General features: G+C 40.5%; 1 protein-coding gene across 7 annotated transcripts in view; it reads right to left on the bottom strand.

Moving 5' to 3' along the window:
* The window catches only part of TANC1 (tetratricopeptide repeat, ankyrin repeat and coiled-coil containing 1), a 240,464-nt gene that overhangs the window by 167,366 nt on the left and 56,349 nt on the right, over positions 1-16,749 (bottom strand). Inside the window, exon 3 of one of the 7 annotated variants that reach the window (XM_042948898.1) lies at positions 5,916-6,067. The exons of the other annotated variants lie outside the window; for them this stretch is intronic. The gene's annotated coding sequence lies outside the window, so the exon portion shown is untranslated. The remainder of the gene's footprint in view (positions 1-5,915; positions 6,068-16,749) is intronic. 7 annotated transcript variants of the gene reach the window in all.

Below are 16,749 nucleotides of genomic sequence, written 5' to 3'. Positions count from 1 at the left end.
AAGACAAAGTAACCACCATATTGCTACCACCACCACCAGCCAGACATTCATAGATATGTAGATCTATTTGAGAAAGCATAGGCATTTCCCCCCGAGCCCACTTCAAAAGCTACCTCAAAGCCCCTCCTACTCCTGAGGCCTTCTTACCCACCTGCTTCCTCCTCTAGGTCTGATGGTCAAACCCTGCCCCACTCCCCACATCAGCACAGAATTTGTATGGTCACTCCAGTACCACTGGATACTTTGGGGAGGAACAGAATTTTATTCCATCTATAATTCTCCAAGGGAAGGGTTGTATCTCAAAATAGACTGCCATCCCTTAATAAATTTAAACAAACGTAATAGTGTCATTTAGAACGCAAGTCCTGGGGCGCCTGTGTGGCTTGGTTGGTTGAGCATCTGATTTTGGTTCAGGTCATGAGCTCACAGTTCGTGGGTTCAGGCCCCGCATCCGGCTCTGTGCCAACAGTGCCGAGCCTGCTTGGGATTCTCTGTCTCCTTCTCTCTGCCCCTACCCCGCTCACACTCTCTCAAAGATCAATAAACATTAACAAAAAACTTTTTTTAATAAAATGCAAGGCTCTGAGGATTAGAGGAAATTGTTCTGACTCTCCTGGGCCAGCTGGCAGCAAAGAGAGACAGGGTTACAACCTGATTTTCCAATTAAGGAATCAGCCCTATGCTTGGAGTTTTTCATTTTATACACTCCTAAGTATTTGTACCAAGCAAAGAAGGATGCGAAGTCAAACATAATATGATGGAAAGGGAAGAAAATGATATTAACAAACATGGGCAGGAAGCTAGGAGTTCATGCCTCCATTTTCTCTATAAAGTAAAAATAAGGTATGAAAGGAGCAGTGAAGGTTGAAAACAGCCCTTGCAGAAGAGAGGAAGGTAAGCACAAGATTAAAAGGACAGCTGAACAGCTCTGACTGCCCAATCTAGGCTGCAGAGCAAGCCATGGCACCAGATCAGAGTGTGCAACTGTATCCTCATGCTCAGCCCTACGGACCACCCAGAGGAGGAGAGGAATGAGCCAGCAAATGAATGGCCAGCACAGGAGCTCCAAGACTGAGAAGGGTGCTCTTGTGATGTGCTGAGAGTGGTACGCCATGGAATGAAGGCTAGACAGGGAGGGAGGGAGGCCCCGAGAGGTCTGATAGCCAGAGAGAACAGGGACTGTGTCTCAAGGAGATCAAAGAACAAAACAGTCACACTAAGTGAATGAGGAAGTTGAAAAAAAGTCCAGTCCTTCTGAATAAACTTTTAAATTTTGGATGTGGAACAATTCCAGACAATGATAAAGATCACATGATGGCCAACAGCATTGTTTGGTAAAGTGGAATGTCTTCAAGCCCAGGTTGCTGGAAGCAAAGAAATCACGGAACTTGATTCCTGGTGTATGGAAGGGCCATTCAGATGCTTATTACAGTAATGGAGGCAGCATTTGGGACATCAACCATCACCCGAATAGCTAGTATTTACTAAGTTTTACTATATATCAGGTAAAGTGAAGAGTTTTACATACATATATAATCTCCTTTTATCCTCAAAAAAAAAAAAAATCCTGTGAGATAGCTTACTGATTTTTTTTTTTTTTTTATAACCAAAAGAAGCAGAAAGGCTTAGAGAGATTAACAACTTTCTCAAAGTTACACAATGTGTAAAGGTGGAACTAGAACTTGAAAGCTCAGGCACTGACTGGCTGACTCCAAAGTCCTCAATGAACTGGGGGGAGGAGAGGAGGGGGACAGGGAGGTGACCAGGAGAGTGCATAATACAAGCTTCAAAGACAAGGTGGCTTTTGCATAAGGGTGAAAGTGTAGTTGTTATGGATCCAGCCAAGGAGAGCTGGGAGAAGGCCAACATCAAGCGTGAGCCCCACTGGCCATGAGGTCAAAACCCACGGAGGACCACCCAGGGTTTGAATATGAACCACAGTCTTTGAACATGCTTCCTTCCATCCTCTCTCACACAACTCTGTAGAGGATATAACTAGGGTCACAGGATGCTCCCCTGTAAGGTTTACAGCAACTGGAGACCCAAGCCCTGTTCCTCACAATGGCAGTTAGCTCTATAACAACCACACTGATTACATTTTCTTCTCTTTTCCCTTCTCCTTTCTGGAAGTTTTCCACTTGTGTCATTTAACAGATCTGTGAGCTCCCAGCTTACACTGACTACCTTCTTGATGTATAGCAACTACAACTCCCTTAATAAGGATAGAAGGCATTATGTAAACAAAATAACTTTGGGCTAGTTATTTCCCCTTTTATGGACTCCTGTATCTAACAGGAATACTGCTCCCTTTCTGGCTCGACTGGACAACCAGGCCTCTTCCACCTACAGGTGCTATAATTTCACAGGGAACATTTTATTTCTGGTTCATAAGACCACTGTAATCATAGTAGCTGGTAAACCATCACTGCTAAACCATCACTGCAGATGAAAAAAGAGCCCCTCAGTGGAGTCTATGGCATGGGTGATAAGCCTTTATAGGAAAGGAGAAGAGACCTTGAAGACATGTCAGAAAGTCCATTTTTCAAAAACTGCTAAAAGGTAATCAATCAATGCCAGCTGAATGAAGTCTGGTATTATAAATCTAAAGAAATTAAATTTTTTAAATTGCACTGCATCTGGCCTCAAAGTGAAAAAGGTCAGACAACTTCAAAGATGCCGTGAAAGGCAGCTATTCATTACACAAAGATCTCTTGCTTATGTAGCTGACAGATGGATCCTTCACTTAAAGCCCTACAGAAGACATCAAAATCCCTCCTCCACTCCTGTCAGTGATGTGCTAGGATGCTCCAAACAAGGTTATAACCTCCCCTCCACCAGGTCCTAATTTCATTAGCATGGGAGTTCCCAACACCCAGTGTCATTTTTTTTTAAACTCCCCTAGGTGATTCTAATGTGCACCCAGCAACACTTATTTCACACTAACTACATACCAGGCCTTGCTCTAAGCACTTAGCCTACATATATTGTTATTTAATCCTTACCACCACCATCCACAGAAGGTACTATTAAGATCCCGATTCTACAAAGGCAGAGAGAAGCTAGTGATTTGCTCGGGGTCACACAGCTCAAGGGAGCAGAACCAGGGTGTCCATCCAGATTGTCCTGCTCTAGAGCCTAACTATATAGTCCCTCCTATGCCTCCTTTTTTAATTAAAAAATGAGACAGACTAGCTCCCAGAGGCCTGATGAGGTGGACAGACAGAAAAAAACTGCCAAATAGGAGGAAAAAAAAAATCATCGTTGGTCTCACACACACACACACACACACACACACACACACCTCCATCCACAGAGCAGCATCCCAGGTCTCAAACCTATACTGAAAGAGTCTGGCTCTATTGAGAGACACCTACTGTCCACTTGCCCAAGTTCTGCTAGGCATCCAGGAGTTATTTCAACCATCAGTGTTGTCAATATTTGTGACCTGGAGGTGTCATGCTACAAAATACATGCTAGAATAAGCAAGTTCTTCAATTCCTGAGCTCACAAAAGAACAATACTGGAAGATGGGCCATATTGCCAATGGGGGAGAGTATTTGGGATAGAGACCTCCAGGTCACACGGGCAATGCTTCCCCTATTCCTAACATCCAGAAGTTAGGAACGGTGTATTCAAAAGGATCTCAAAAATCCCACCCCATTTCTCACTGAATGAATTTCATAAAACCTGTTAATAGGAGATGGGGCAAGGAATGGCCTGGTGCCCAGCATTTCTCTGGGCAGTTTTACACAGTCCAAATAGACATAATAAGGTTTTAACTTTGGATAGAAAGTTCTAAAATAAACTAGGGTATGCCTGCCACAATAATGCAGTGGAAAACTCACTGAAACTAATACATGGCTACAGCAAATATCATCTTTTCCATAGCTACAGCAAATATCAACACATGGAGCACTGTGTATTCTTTTCTGAAATTTGTAAGGGAAACCATTGTTGGCCATAAACACTCATTGTAGTAAGCCGTCTTAAGGGGGACTGCTACAGTGGGCCCTAAGAAAGGTCACCTGGAAATAGGGGATGGTCTTATTTTATCATTCACCCCAAGAGCCCCAAAATGGGGGGAAGTCAGAGCTCCAGATGATAAAAGTCAAAGACAACTAGGAAGCAAAAGCCAAATATGTTAAGACTTTTCTTTTTTTTTTAAGTTAACTAATCTAGTCTCAAAGCAAGATGAGAAAGACACAAGGATGCCATCCAAGGCAGAAGCTTATGACCTTTTAAGGGACACGGACTGCTTCAGCAATCTAGATCCTCTCATGAGAATGTTTCTGAATGATTCTGATGAAGAAAATACGCTTACAAAGAAAATCAGTTACACTGAAATGCACATATAAAACTATTTAAGAAGCAAAGATGTGATAATAGTGATGTGTGCTTAACACATACATAACAAGACACAGCAGCAGGGCTAACAGCTACTGTAGTTTTCTCAGCAATGATGGGCATAAACGATGGTTTAAACTATTTCCCACAATGTGATACCAAAATCTGATTTCTACTTGCCAAAGCCACAGGTGCTACTGTATGCTGCATGTTTTCATGACTTAAGGAAAAGCCACATTCTGGTTAAAGGTTGTGAAAATAAAGATGTAAATTTTTTTCTCCATCCATCCACATTCACAGAACCCCTGAAGTGCATCCAATGATCTCAGGATTAGGAACCCTGACTCAAAGAATCAGAGTCAGACAACAGGACAATTACTCAGACTTGCTAAGTGGTCTGCTAATAGCCCAGGAGCTTCCAGAGAAACAGTAGCTCAGTTTTATCCCACTAACAGAACCACTGAAATTCAGAAAATTAAACCGCAATTTACTGACTGGCACACATTAGCAAGATGGGGTATTTCACGTATGCACCACTCCTAGCAATTAAATGCCAAGTCCCATGATTAGTGTTCATAGTAATCTATAAAAGTTCTACTTAACAAGAAAGTCCATCACCACCAAATTACTAACCCACCCACAATAACCAGCCTGGCATTGCAGGAGAAAAAGACCTGTGGGGATTTACACCGTGAGACAATATACAAAAACAGGAAAGCCAGGTTGGATATATGGGACAAGTGTATTTTATTATGGTGTTGTTTTCTTGGATGCTCTCCTTATCCTTTTTAAAAGTGTTTAAGGTCCAGCAAGTATAGTCTTCCAATTAACTGGATCAGGCTTCCTAGTTAAGGGTGATACCCAAGGCTTGGCCTCTCCCACACGCACTGCCTCATACGGTCAGGCCATTCCCCAGCTGTGTGCCCTAAATCAGGGGATACCCATATGAAGATAAATATAATTCAGAGTCCAAAATACATGGACTTAACATTGGGCTATTGCCAGTTTCTCATGGATCCCGGGTAACTGAGACGGTTTTTGTTTTCATGGCTAGGACCTACAACAACAGCTGCAGGAGCGTAATACTTTTTCTAGACTAATAAAATTACCTAAGTCTGGCTCACAGTTTCAGCTCTGGCAGCAGCCAAATTTCCCAGGAAGATGCAAGCCTTGTGTAGCTGTAGAAGAACCAGGAGGGTAGCGCTGGGCTAAACTGGTAGCATTCAAACCCGACCCAACAGCAAACACTTTGGCTAAACTGTGAATTACAGAGTAATTCCCTATGCATAGAGATCACAACTGTTACTATTTTTAGGAGTCCCACAGAAGTTTAATCAAACCTATGAAGTTCAAGCTTTACACGTGAAGTTATGTGACAGGCTACGTATGAACATCAGATTGTTTTCCCTCTAAAATGCAGTGAAAGGTTCAATTAAAGTCCTTAGTAACTCTGCAGTGAAACCTTTGATCGTGGATTCTGTCGCCACTTCTTTTAACACATACCAACAGTATGAAGCATATCTGAGACCTAAGGAACAAAATCACTATTGTGAAGTCACACATGCACATACCTATATATACACAGATAGATCCCTTTTCTTTGAAGCTGGGGGAGGTGGGGTGGGAGGGTGAGTTTCAGATTCTACAGTCTCCAAACTGAGAAGGTTCCTTGTAGTTGCAGCACAGTTGACAAAGTTATTTCCTAAATAGAAGTGTGTGGTCCCTTTAAGGAAAAACATCCCAATTAGAACCCAGTGAAAAACAGGAACACATGTTTCTTGAATGACTCTGAATTAGAAACAGTGGATGTGAAATTGTTCTAGATATAATGAAGATGTTGCACAGATGTACTAACTTTCCGTGGTCTCAGGGAAACATCTTTCTCGTACAGAAAAATATTTGAGTCTACAACAAAGCTGGATATAGCTTTTTAACTATCTGGTCCTTGTTTTTATGCAAACTTCCCAAGCCGACTCCCTTCTGCCTTCTCACAAACCTAATAAAACACATATTTCAATGTATTGATAATTCACTGAAAACCACAAAGCCATCCATCTCCGATTCAGACTTACGACTTTTTAAATTTTTTTTTTTTAACGTTTTTTTATTTTTGAGACAGAGAGAGACAGAGCATGAACGGGGGAGGGGCAGAGAGAGAGGGAGACACAGAATCGGAAACAGGCTCCAGGCTCTGAGCCATCTGCCCAGAGCCTGACGCGGGGCTCGAACTCACGGACCGCGAGATCGTGACCTGAGCCGAAGTCGGACGCTTAACCGACTGAGCCACCCAGGCGCCCCCAGACTTACGACTTTTTAAAATTATCTCAGTACTTAAACCAATACTGTAAATTTGTTACAAACATAAGACCTTTACTCCACAAATCCAACAAAACGTCATAAAAACCACAGCCCAGGTAGAGACACAAAAGCACCCTTCAGCAGGCACGGTTAAGTTTTTCCACAGTGAGGGGTCCTGTTTCGTCCTCACAGCAAGAAGGTAGAACTCTCCTTGTTCTCTTTGACACATAATGAGGCTGAGATAGGGAAACTCAGCGGCCTGCCCCAGGCCACCTTCGCTCTGAATCTGGACTCCACAAGAACCTTGCCTTTGGCACCCTAAACTTTAGATCCCCAGATTAAATGATGTCCAAGATCAGCCTCTATTGCCCAGAATGGGGCCTCTAAAGATAGCATTATGAACTCCAACGTGTTTGCGATCATCTGGTTTCATTTAAAACTATTATCATAATGTATTCCTCAATATTTCTACTTATACTGCCGAAGGAGAAACTGAATGCTATTATCGCAAACATCCAATTCCAAACCCATCAATCTCAGCTCTTTTCTGTGCACCATTTTCCTCGGAAAAATTATCTGAATACCCACTTCGACAGCTACCTTCACTCAGGCAGCTCACAAATATGGTTTCCCCATTGTTTTACCTGTGCTGTGGTTCCAGTACTCTATTTCCAACTTGCTGACATCAACCCTGGCAACACAAACTCAAAGTGTCCCAAACTAAACTCACCTTTCTCTTCCCCTGACCTCCAACACCCACTCACCAGGCTGGGCTCCAGGTTCCTGTTGATAGCACCACCCCCGCTTAGTCTACCAGACTCAAGCCCCCTACATCCTCATGGCCTCCTTCCTGGTCTGATCAATAGCCAATCAAATTACTAAGTCTCACCAGTTCCAGCCCCTCCACTCCCACAATTCTGGGGAGGTCTTCACTATATCCCCCCCACTGGACTACTTGGGGAGCCTGCAGCCTAATTTTTCTAACTTCAGGTCAGTTAAAGTGCATCAAAATCCCCTCTAGGGCTTGCTAATAAGGCAAATTGTGGAGTCCCACTGCCACTGATTTTTAGGTCTGGTTTGAAGCTGAGACATTATATTTCTAGTAAGTCTGAGCTTGTGAAGACTCTGTTTCTCAAGGTCCAACGCCTGGGAACCACTGCCTTAGACTCTCCTGACTCCCTTCCCATCTCACATCAATCCTTCCCAAATTTTTTCTTCATGGACCAGCAAAAGCCTTTTTAAATCTGAAACTGTAGGCTTCTGATAACTAAGTGGGTACAATAGGAGCTACTATTCACCGAGGACCCACTATGCTTTAGGTTACCTCTGTTATATTCTAGTTAAAACAACCCTACAAAATACAGCATTGCCTCCAAAGTTACAGGGCAACTTTGTTAAAAAAAAAAAAAAAAAAAAAAAGAGACTTTGAAATGTTAAGCAATTTTTAAATTCTACAATGACAAATTGGTTTTATGTATTTATTAAAGGGGACACTCTCCTTAGAAAAACTTTTGTTATCAAAATTTGATGCAAAAGGGAGAAGGATGATGGAAAACAAGGAGTATTTCCTTCTCAGGACAGGGCAAAAGGAGAGACCTATGAGGATACAAAGTATAGAACCTCCTCTCCTTGATTTGGAGTTTGCTTTAGTATACCACAACCCATGTTCAAATCCATCCTCCCAAGATCAATTTAACTAAATAAAAAATGTCAATAGACTCTGTTTAATTCACCTGCCTCAGGGTGCCTGGGTGGCTCAGTCGGTTAGGTGACCGACTTCAGCTCAGGTCATGATCTCCTGGTTTGTGGGTTCGAGCCTCACATCAGGCTCTGTGCTGAACACTTGCTGGGAGCCTGAAGACTGCTTCAGATTCTGTGTCTCCTTCTCTCTGCCCCTCCCCTGCTTGTGCTCTGTCTCTCAAAAATAAATAAATGTAAATCAATCAATCAATAATTCACCTGCCTCTACTTACATACATACTCTCTCTGGTTTTTGTACCCTCACCTGTTCTAACACAGCTAAGCTTGAATAACCAGATCTATGTATGCTATCCTTATCCACAAAGTCTTTACTTGAAAGGGCTTTTTCTGCCTACATTATGACCAGCATGTGAATGAGTCAAACAGCATGACCAGAGATTCAGAAGAATCTACATTTTCACATGCTGTTATTTAAAAACAAAGATAAAAGCTCCAAGGCTCTACAAGAGATTCATTTCAAACCAACAGGCACCTGCAGATTGAAAGTGAGGAGACAGAGAAATATTTATCATGCAAATGGATATCAAAAGAGAACTGGAGTAGCAATACATATATGGGACAAAATGGACTTTAAAGCAAAGACTGTATTTAAAGACAAAGAATAACACTATATAATAATAAAGGAGATAATCTAACAAGAAGATGTAATGACTGTTAATATTTACTTACCCAAATGGGAGCACCCAAATATTTATTTACCCAAATGGGAGCACCCAAATACATTAAACAGTTAATAACAAACATAAAGAAACTAATGGATCAAAATACAATAATAGAAGGGGACCATAACATCCAGGACAGATCATCTGAGCAGAAAATTAACAAGGAAACAACGGCTTTGAATGACACACTGGACCAGATGGACTTAAGAGGTATATTCAGAACATTTCATCCTAAAACAGCAGAATACACATTACTTTCAAGTGCACATGGACCATTCTCCAGAATAGAACACCTACTAGCCCACAAAATAAACCTCAACAAATTCAAGATCAAAATCATACCATGAGTACTTTCTGACCACAATACTATGAAACTAGAAGTCAACCATGAGAAAAAACCTGGAAAGACCACAAATACATGGTGGTTAAACAACATGTTACTAAAAATGGATCAACCAGGAAATAAAATTTAAAAAGTACATGGAAACAAATGAAAATTAAGATGGTCCAAAATCCCTGGGATGCAGCAAAAGCAGTTCTAGGAGGGAAGTTTATAGCAATACAGGCCTACCTCAAGAATTAAAAAAAAAAAAGTCTCAAATAACCTAACCTTACACATAAAGGAGCTAGAAAAAGAACAAACAAAACCTAAAGCTAGCAACAGGAAGCAACTAATAAATATTAGAGCAAAATAAACAATATAGAAACTAAAAAAGGACAATACAACAGGTCAATGAAACCGGGAACTAGTTCTTTGGGGAAAAAAAAAATTCAATAAAACGAATAAAACCTCTAGGCAGACTCACCAAGAAAACAAAGATAAAGTACTCAATAAAATCACAAATGAGAGAAGAGAAATAACTGCCAACACCACAGAAATACCAATAATCATAATTATTCAAAATTATATGTCAACAAGTTGGATAACCTAGAAGAAATAGATCAATTCCTAGAAACATACAAACTACCAAAACTGAAACAAGAAGAAAAAAAAACTTGAACAGACTGATGACCGACAAAGAAATTTAATTTTTTAATTGAAAAAATTCCCAGATGACTTCATGGCAAATTCCACCGAACATTTTAAGAAGAGTTAATACCTATTCTCAAACTACACTAAAAAAAAACAGAAAGGGAAGGAACACTTCCAAATTCATTCTATGAGGGCAGCATTATTCTGATACCAATACCAGATAAAAAGTCCACCAAAAAAGAACTATAGGCAGTGTCCCTGATGAACATAAATGAAAAAATTCTCAATAAAATACTAACAAACTGAATTCAACGGTACATTAAAAAAAAAAAAAATCATTCACCACAATCAAGTGGATGTACTCCTGGGTTGCAAGGATGGTTCAATATTCTCAAATCAACGTGATACACCACATTAGCAAAAGAAAGGATAAGAACCATGTGATCATTTCAACAGATGTAGAAAAAGCATTTGACCAAGTACAACATCCATTTGTGCTAAAAACCCTCAAAGTAGGTTTAGAGGGAACATACCTCAACATAATAAAGGCCATATATGAAAAAAAGCATAGCTAACATCATCCTATAGGGGGGAAAACAGAGCTTTTCTCCTAAAATCAGAAACAAAACAAGGATGTCCACTCTCACCACTTTGATTCAACATAGTAGTGGAAGTCCTAGCCACAACAGTCAGACAACAAAAAGAAGTAAAAGGAAACCAAATCAATACGGAAGAAGTAAAACTTTTAACTATTTGCAGATTACAGGATATTGTATATACAAAACCTAAAAGACTCCATCAAAAAACTGCTAGAACCAATAAACAAATTTAGTAAAGTCTCAGGATACAAAGTCAATGTATAGAAATCTGTTGCATTTCTATACATTAAAAATGAAGCAGAAGAGTAAGGAATCAATCCCATATACAATTGCTCAAAAAAACAATACGATACCTAGGATTAAACCTAACCAAAGTGGTGAAAAGACCTATACTCCGAAAAGTATAAAATACTGATGAAAAAAACTGAAGACAAGGCGAAGAAAATGGAAAGACGTTCCATGCTCAAGGACTGGCTAGCTCAGCAAGTAGAGCATGCAACTCTTTATCTCAGGGTTGTTAAGAGCCCCCACTTGGGTGTAGAGATTACTTACAATCTTTTTTTTTTTTTAATTTTTTTTAATGTTTATTTATTTTTGAGACAGAGAGAGACAGAGCATGAACAGGGGAGGGTCAGAGAGAGGGAACACAGAATCCGAAACCGGCTCCAGGCTCTGAGCTGTCAGCACAGAGCCCGACGCGAGGCTCGAACTCACGGACCGCGAGATCACGACCTGAGCCGAAGTCGGCCGCTTAACCGACTGAGCCACCCAGGCGCCCCAAGATTACTTATAATCTTAAAACAAAACAAAACAAAACAAAAACAAAACAAAACAAAAAAACCAAAGTTGTAGTAATCAAAACAGTATGGTACTGGCACAAAAACAGACACACAGATAAATAGAACAGAGTAGAAAATCCGGAAATAAACCCAAAATTATATGGTCAATCTTCAACAAAGCAGGAAAGAATATCCAATGGGATAAAGAAAGTCTCTTCATCAAAAGGTGCTGGGAAAACTGGATACCAACATGGTAGACAATGAAATTGGACCAGTTTCTTACCCCATACACAAAAATAAATTCAAAATGGATTAAAGATCTAAATGCAAGACCTGAAACCATAAAAATCTTCAAAGAACACAGACTTAAGTAACCTCCTTGACATCAGCCCTAGCAACTTCTTTTTAGATAGGTCTCATGAGGCAAGAAAAACAAAAGCAAAAATAAACTAATGGGTTTACATCAAAATGAAAAGCTTCTGCACAGCGAAGGAAACAACAAAAATAAAAGACAACTACAGAATGAGAGAAGATATTTGCGAATGACTTAATGCAATACAGGGTTAGTATCCAAAATATATAAAGAACTTCTACAACTCAACACACAAAAAACAAATAATCCAGTTAAGAAATGGGCAGAAGACAGGGTGCCTGGGTGGCTCAGTCAAACATCCGACTCTTGGTTTTGGCTCAGGTCACATTTCGCAGTTTCATGAATCTGAGCCCTGCATCATCAGGTTCTGTGCTGGCAGCACAGAGCTCGCTTAGGATTCTCTCTCTCTCCCCTTCTCTCTCTACCCCTCCCCAACTTGTGCTGTCTCAGTCTCTATCAAATAAATAAACTTAAGAACAAACAAACAAACAAAAACAAAAAAAGGAATGGGCAGAAGACATAAACAGACATTTCTCCAAAGAAGACATACAGATGGCCAACCCATGAAAGAATGCTCATCATCACTTACCAGGGAAATGCAAATCAATAAGCTATCACCTCACACTCGTCAGAATGGCTAAAATCAACAACACAAGAAATGACAGGTGTTGGCAAGGATGTGGAGATAAAGGAACCCTAGTGCACTATTGGTAGGAATGCAAACTGGTGCTGCTACTGTGGAAAACAATATGGAGGTTCCTCAAAAATTTTTAAATGTAACTACCTTATGATCCAGCAATTGCACTACTGGCTATTTACTCAAAGAGTACAAAAACACTAATCCAAAGGAATACATGCACACCTATGTTTATATCAACATTATCAACAATAGCCAAATTATAACTGATGAGTGGATAAAGAAGATGAGGTTATGTATACACACACACACACATATATATATATATATGTATATGTATATATACATACACCTACATATGTATATGTATATACATACAACAGAATATTACTCAACCACAAAAAAGAATGAAATCTTGCCATCTGCAACAACATGGAGCTAGATATTAAAATGCTAAGCGAAGTAAGTCAGAGAAAAGGCAAATATCTATGATTTCACTCACATGTGGAATTTAAGAAACAAAAATGAGCAAAGGAAAAAAATGAGAGAGACAAACCAAGAAACAGACTCTTAATTATAGATAACTGATGGTTACCAGAGGGGAAGTGGGCAGGGAGGGGTGAAAGAGATGATGAGGATTAAGGAGTGCACTAGTAATGATGAGCACCAATCGGTGTATGGAAGTGTTGAATCACTATATTGTACACTTGAAACTAATATAAATACTGTATGCTAACTAAATGTAATTATAAAGTAAAAACTTAAAGAGAGGCTCATCTGAGCAGTCAATTATTGACATCCACAACTAATCATTTCCCCCAAAACGCACCCAAATTTTAGAGCACTTTTTCTTCTGCTATCCCACCTGTTTCTCATAAGAACTCTGGGAGGATAAGCAGCATGATCCCACCATCCTAACCTTGGCTACCTAGCTAATGCACATCTAAGAACCAGGAACTGAACCCAGATAAAGCCACAGAAGACATGGTCCATGGCTTTGCCATTAAGAATCTTGTCTTTACAGATACCATATGGTTTCACTCTTATGTGGATCCTGAGAAACTTAACAGAAACCCATGGGGGAGGGGAAGGAAAAAAAAAAAAGAGGTTAGAGTGGGAGAGAGCCAAAGCATAAAAGACTGTTAAAAACTGAGAACAAACTGAGGGTTGATGGGGGGTGGGAGGGAGGGGAGGGTGGGTGATGGGTATTGAGGAGGGCACCTTTTGGGATGAGCACTGGGTGTTGTATGGAAACCAATTTGACAATAAATTTCATATATTTAAAAAAAAAAAAAAAAAAAAGAATCTTGTCTTTAGCAGTGCCTGGGTGGCTCAGTTGGTTAAGTGTCTAACTCTTGATTTCGGCTCAGGTAATGATCTCACCATTCTTGGGATCAAGCCCTGTGTCGGGCTCTGCACTCACAGCACAGATCCTTCTTGGGATTCTCTCTCTCCTACTCTCTCTGCCCCTTCCTCGTTTGTGTGTGCACTCTCTCTCTCAGGATAAACGAATAAAGACTTTTTTAGAAAGTCCCCATTTAAAAAAAAATCTTGCCTTTAGCACCTACTATTATGAAAAAATATAGGACACACAAATTTGAATAACACCCAGTTCCTCAACAAAGTCAACCTACCAACCAGAGGTCTACAATGGCACTGTGGCATTATGGGAACACAGCAAGACATGGTGACATGGTGTTAAAGGCTTTGGAGTCAGGCAGACCAACCCACAGGTTTAAAATCCCCCCATCCCAACCCCACCATGCTTTACTTGCCCTGTGATCCTAGGCCAGTAATTTAATCTCTCTGAACCTTAGAGTCCTCATTTATAACAGAGATAATATGCCACAGAATAGTTGTGAAAATTAGAAATAACATGACAACATATGTAGGCCTACGCTGAGCATAAAATGTGTATTATATAAATGGTCACAATTGTCTCATGTTATTCTATCTGCTTATACAAACCAAACTGCAACTTTTAATACCTATAATATTTAAATGTCAGTGGACTGGCCTTTTCCTTTATTATTTAGGTTATTAAAGTGATAGAACTTAATTGCAAATTAAGATATGGGCTGACTGAGGGAGGATGAAGGATGAGTCACATTTCTGGCTTGAATAGTGCCAATGACCAATGTGGGAAAAGCAGACAGAAGCCTAGAGATGAGGTGCCTTGTAGAGGCAGGGGAGGGGGCAGGGATGCAAATATGAGAAATGGTGCAAAAGGGGCACCTAGGTGGCTCAGTCAGTTGATCATCCGACTTCAGCTCAGGGCATGATCTTACAGTTCATGAGTTCGAGCCCTTCATTGGGCTCGCTGCTGTCAGTGCAGAGCCACCTTCGGATCCTCTGCCCCCACTCCTGCCCCTCCTCCGCTCATGCTCTCTCAAAACTAAATAAGTCAGTAGTATCAAGTGCTACAGAAAAGTCACGCCAAGAGTCCTAGCAGAGGTCATTTGTAACCTTAACAAGAGCAGTTTCCATGAAGTTGAGGCAATAAAAAACAGATAATAGGCCATCTGTGAAGTCCTACTAAACAGTAAGATTCTTTGATCTTGAAAAGAAACCTATTCTCTGTCAAATCAATTAAACTATTAAAACCTCAAGTAACAAATTGCAAGGTTTTCTTCCAGAGAAAGGGAATTTGCAAAGAAGACATAGTTAAAAAACATTTAACTTGATCTTTGCTATTAAGCTCCTATCTACTTCCTGAAGATGGTCCCAGGGAAGGAATAAAGAAAAATTAGCTAATTCTCTACCACCAAGAAACGTCCCGGAAGGGGAAAAAAATGTATACCTTACTAAATAAATTTCCTGTCAAATAAATCTCTAAGGGCAATATATTTAAATTGCTATTTCAATATTACTTTGAAAATGGTGTCACCACAGGTCAAAAAGCTTTGGTTTCAATATGCAAATCTCTGCATACTTTGGGTGAAATTCCATTTAAGCAGATTTCCACCTGGATTTCTAAATAAGCCCTAACTCTTATTAAATTTAGAAAATTGTTCTTCAATGTCATTTTTTCTCGTTCTTTGTACACTTACAACCATAGAAAGTGTTGTCTCCCAGGCAATTTTAACTTAAAGTTATAAAATGGTTCTACAATACAAATTATGGCACAACAAGGGAATGTTTGGCTTGGCTGTATAAACTGGTTAAACTAGTTAGTAGAGTTCAAAAATAATTCCCCCAAACATCTGCTCAGCCTAAGAAAGAACTTCTTTGTTTTTAAGTCTACTCCACATACAAATATTTTTCAAGAAGTTATACACTATCACCTCTTGAGGAGCTTTTAAAAAAGCAAACATAAATAGTAAGGACTCCCTCCCCATCCTCAAAATTCTAGCTTAGCACACCTGGGGGCGGGGGGGGGGGGGGGGGGGGGGAGTCCCGGTATTCTAATTTCTAAAGCTTCATGTTAGATTCTGATGTGTATTCCCCAGCCATGCTCCTTCTGACAAGCTTTACTTTTTGTCAGGATCCCCCAAAGTTTTAGGGGCAATGTGACCACTGTGTTCTTCATGGAAGAGTGAGGCATGGCAGGAGGGGTGAGTACAGGATATGAAATCCTGCCAGCAAGCCACACAAGACAGATGGCATAGTGCACCTGCACGTTGCATGCACGTTTCGAGAATTCACGGAAGTTTGGAGGCAGCTTTAACCTTGACCCTCATCTCCTATGGGGGCCCCTTCCACCACTCAGAGAGGAGAAGGAATATGGAGTGGTCTTCAGAACCCTCAGTCAACCACTCTGTCCTGGACCTCCTAGGGATTCCTGCTCCACGGTCTCAACTGTGAGCAGTGGAGGATAAATAACAACCCTCCAAGCTGGGCTCACTTAAGATGGGATTGAAGATTCTGTTCTCAGCCAACTCTCTTCTTAAAGGAAAGAGCGAATATTTGAGCCCTACTAACTGTTACACATTAGAGATAGGGAATATAACAATGTGAACAGAACGAAAGTTTTATGTATTTTTTTTTTATCATTTGTTTATTTTTGAGAGAGAGATTGAAAGAGAGTAAAAGAGGGGCAGAGAGAGAGGGAGACAGAGGATCCAAAGCAGGCTCTGTGCTGACAGCAGAGAGCCTAACAAGGGGCTTGAAATCACAAAGATTTCATGCAAGATCATGCCCTGAGCCAACATCAGACGCTTAACTGACTGAGCCACCCAGGTGCCCCTGAAAAGAACAAAAGTTTTAGCCATCGGGAGCCTCCAGCTTCACCAAAACCCTTGAGGTAGGTATTTTTGTTTCAAAATTTACAGGGGCGCCTGGGTGGCGCAGTCGGTTAAATGTCCGACTTCAGCCAGGTCACGA

Source organism: Panthera leo, chromosome C1, assembly GCF_018350215.1.
Source record: "Panthera leo isolate Ple1 chromosome C1, P.leo_Ple1_pat1.1, whole genome shotgun sequence".
Classification (NCBI taxonomy): Eukaryota; Metazoa; Chordata; class Mammalia; order Carnivora; family Felidae; genus Panthera; species Panthera leo.
The sequence above is the reverse complement of the archived record's forward strand: the minus strand, read 5'-3'. Positions and strand labels throughout refer to the sequence as shown.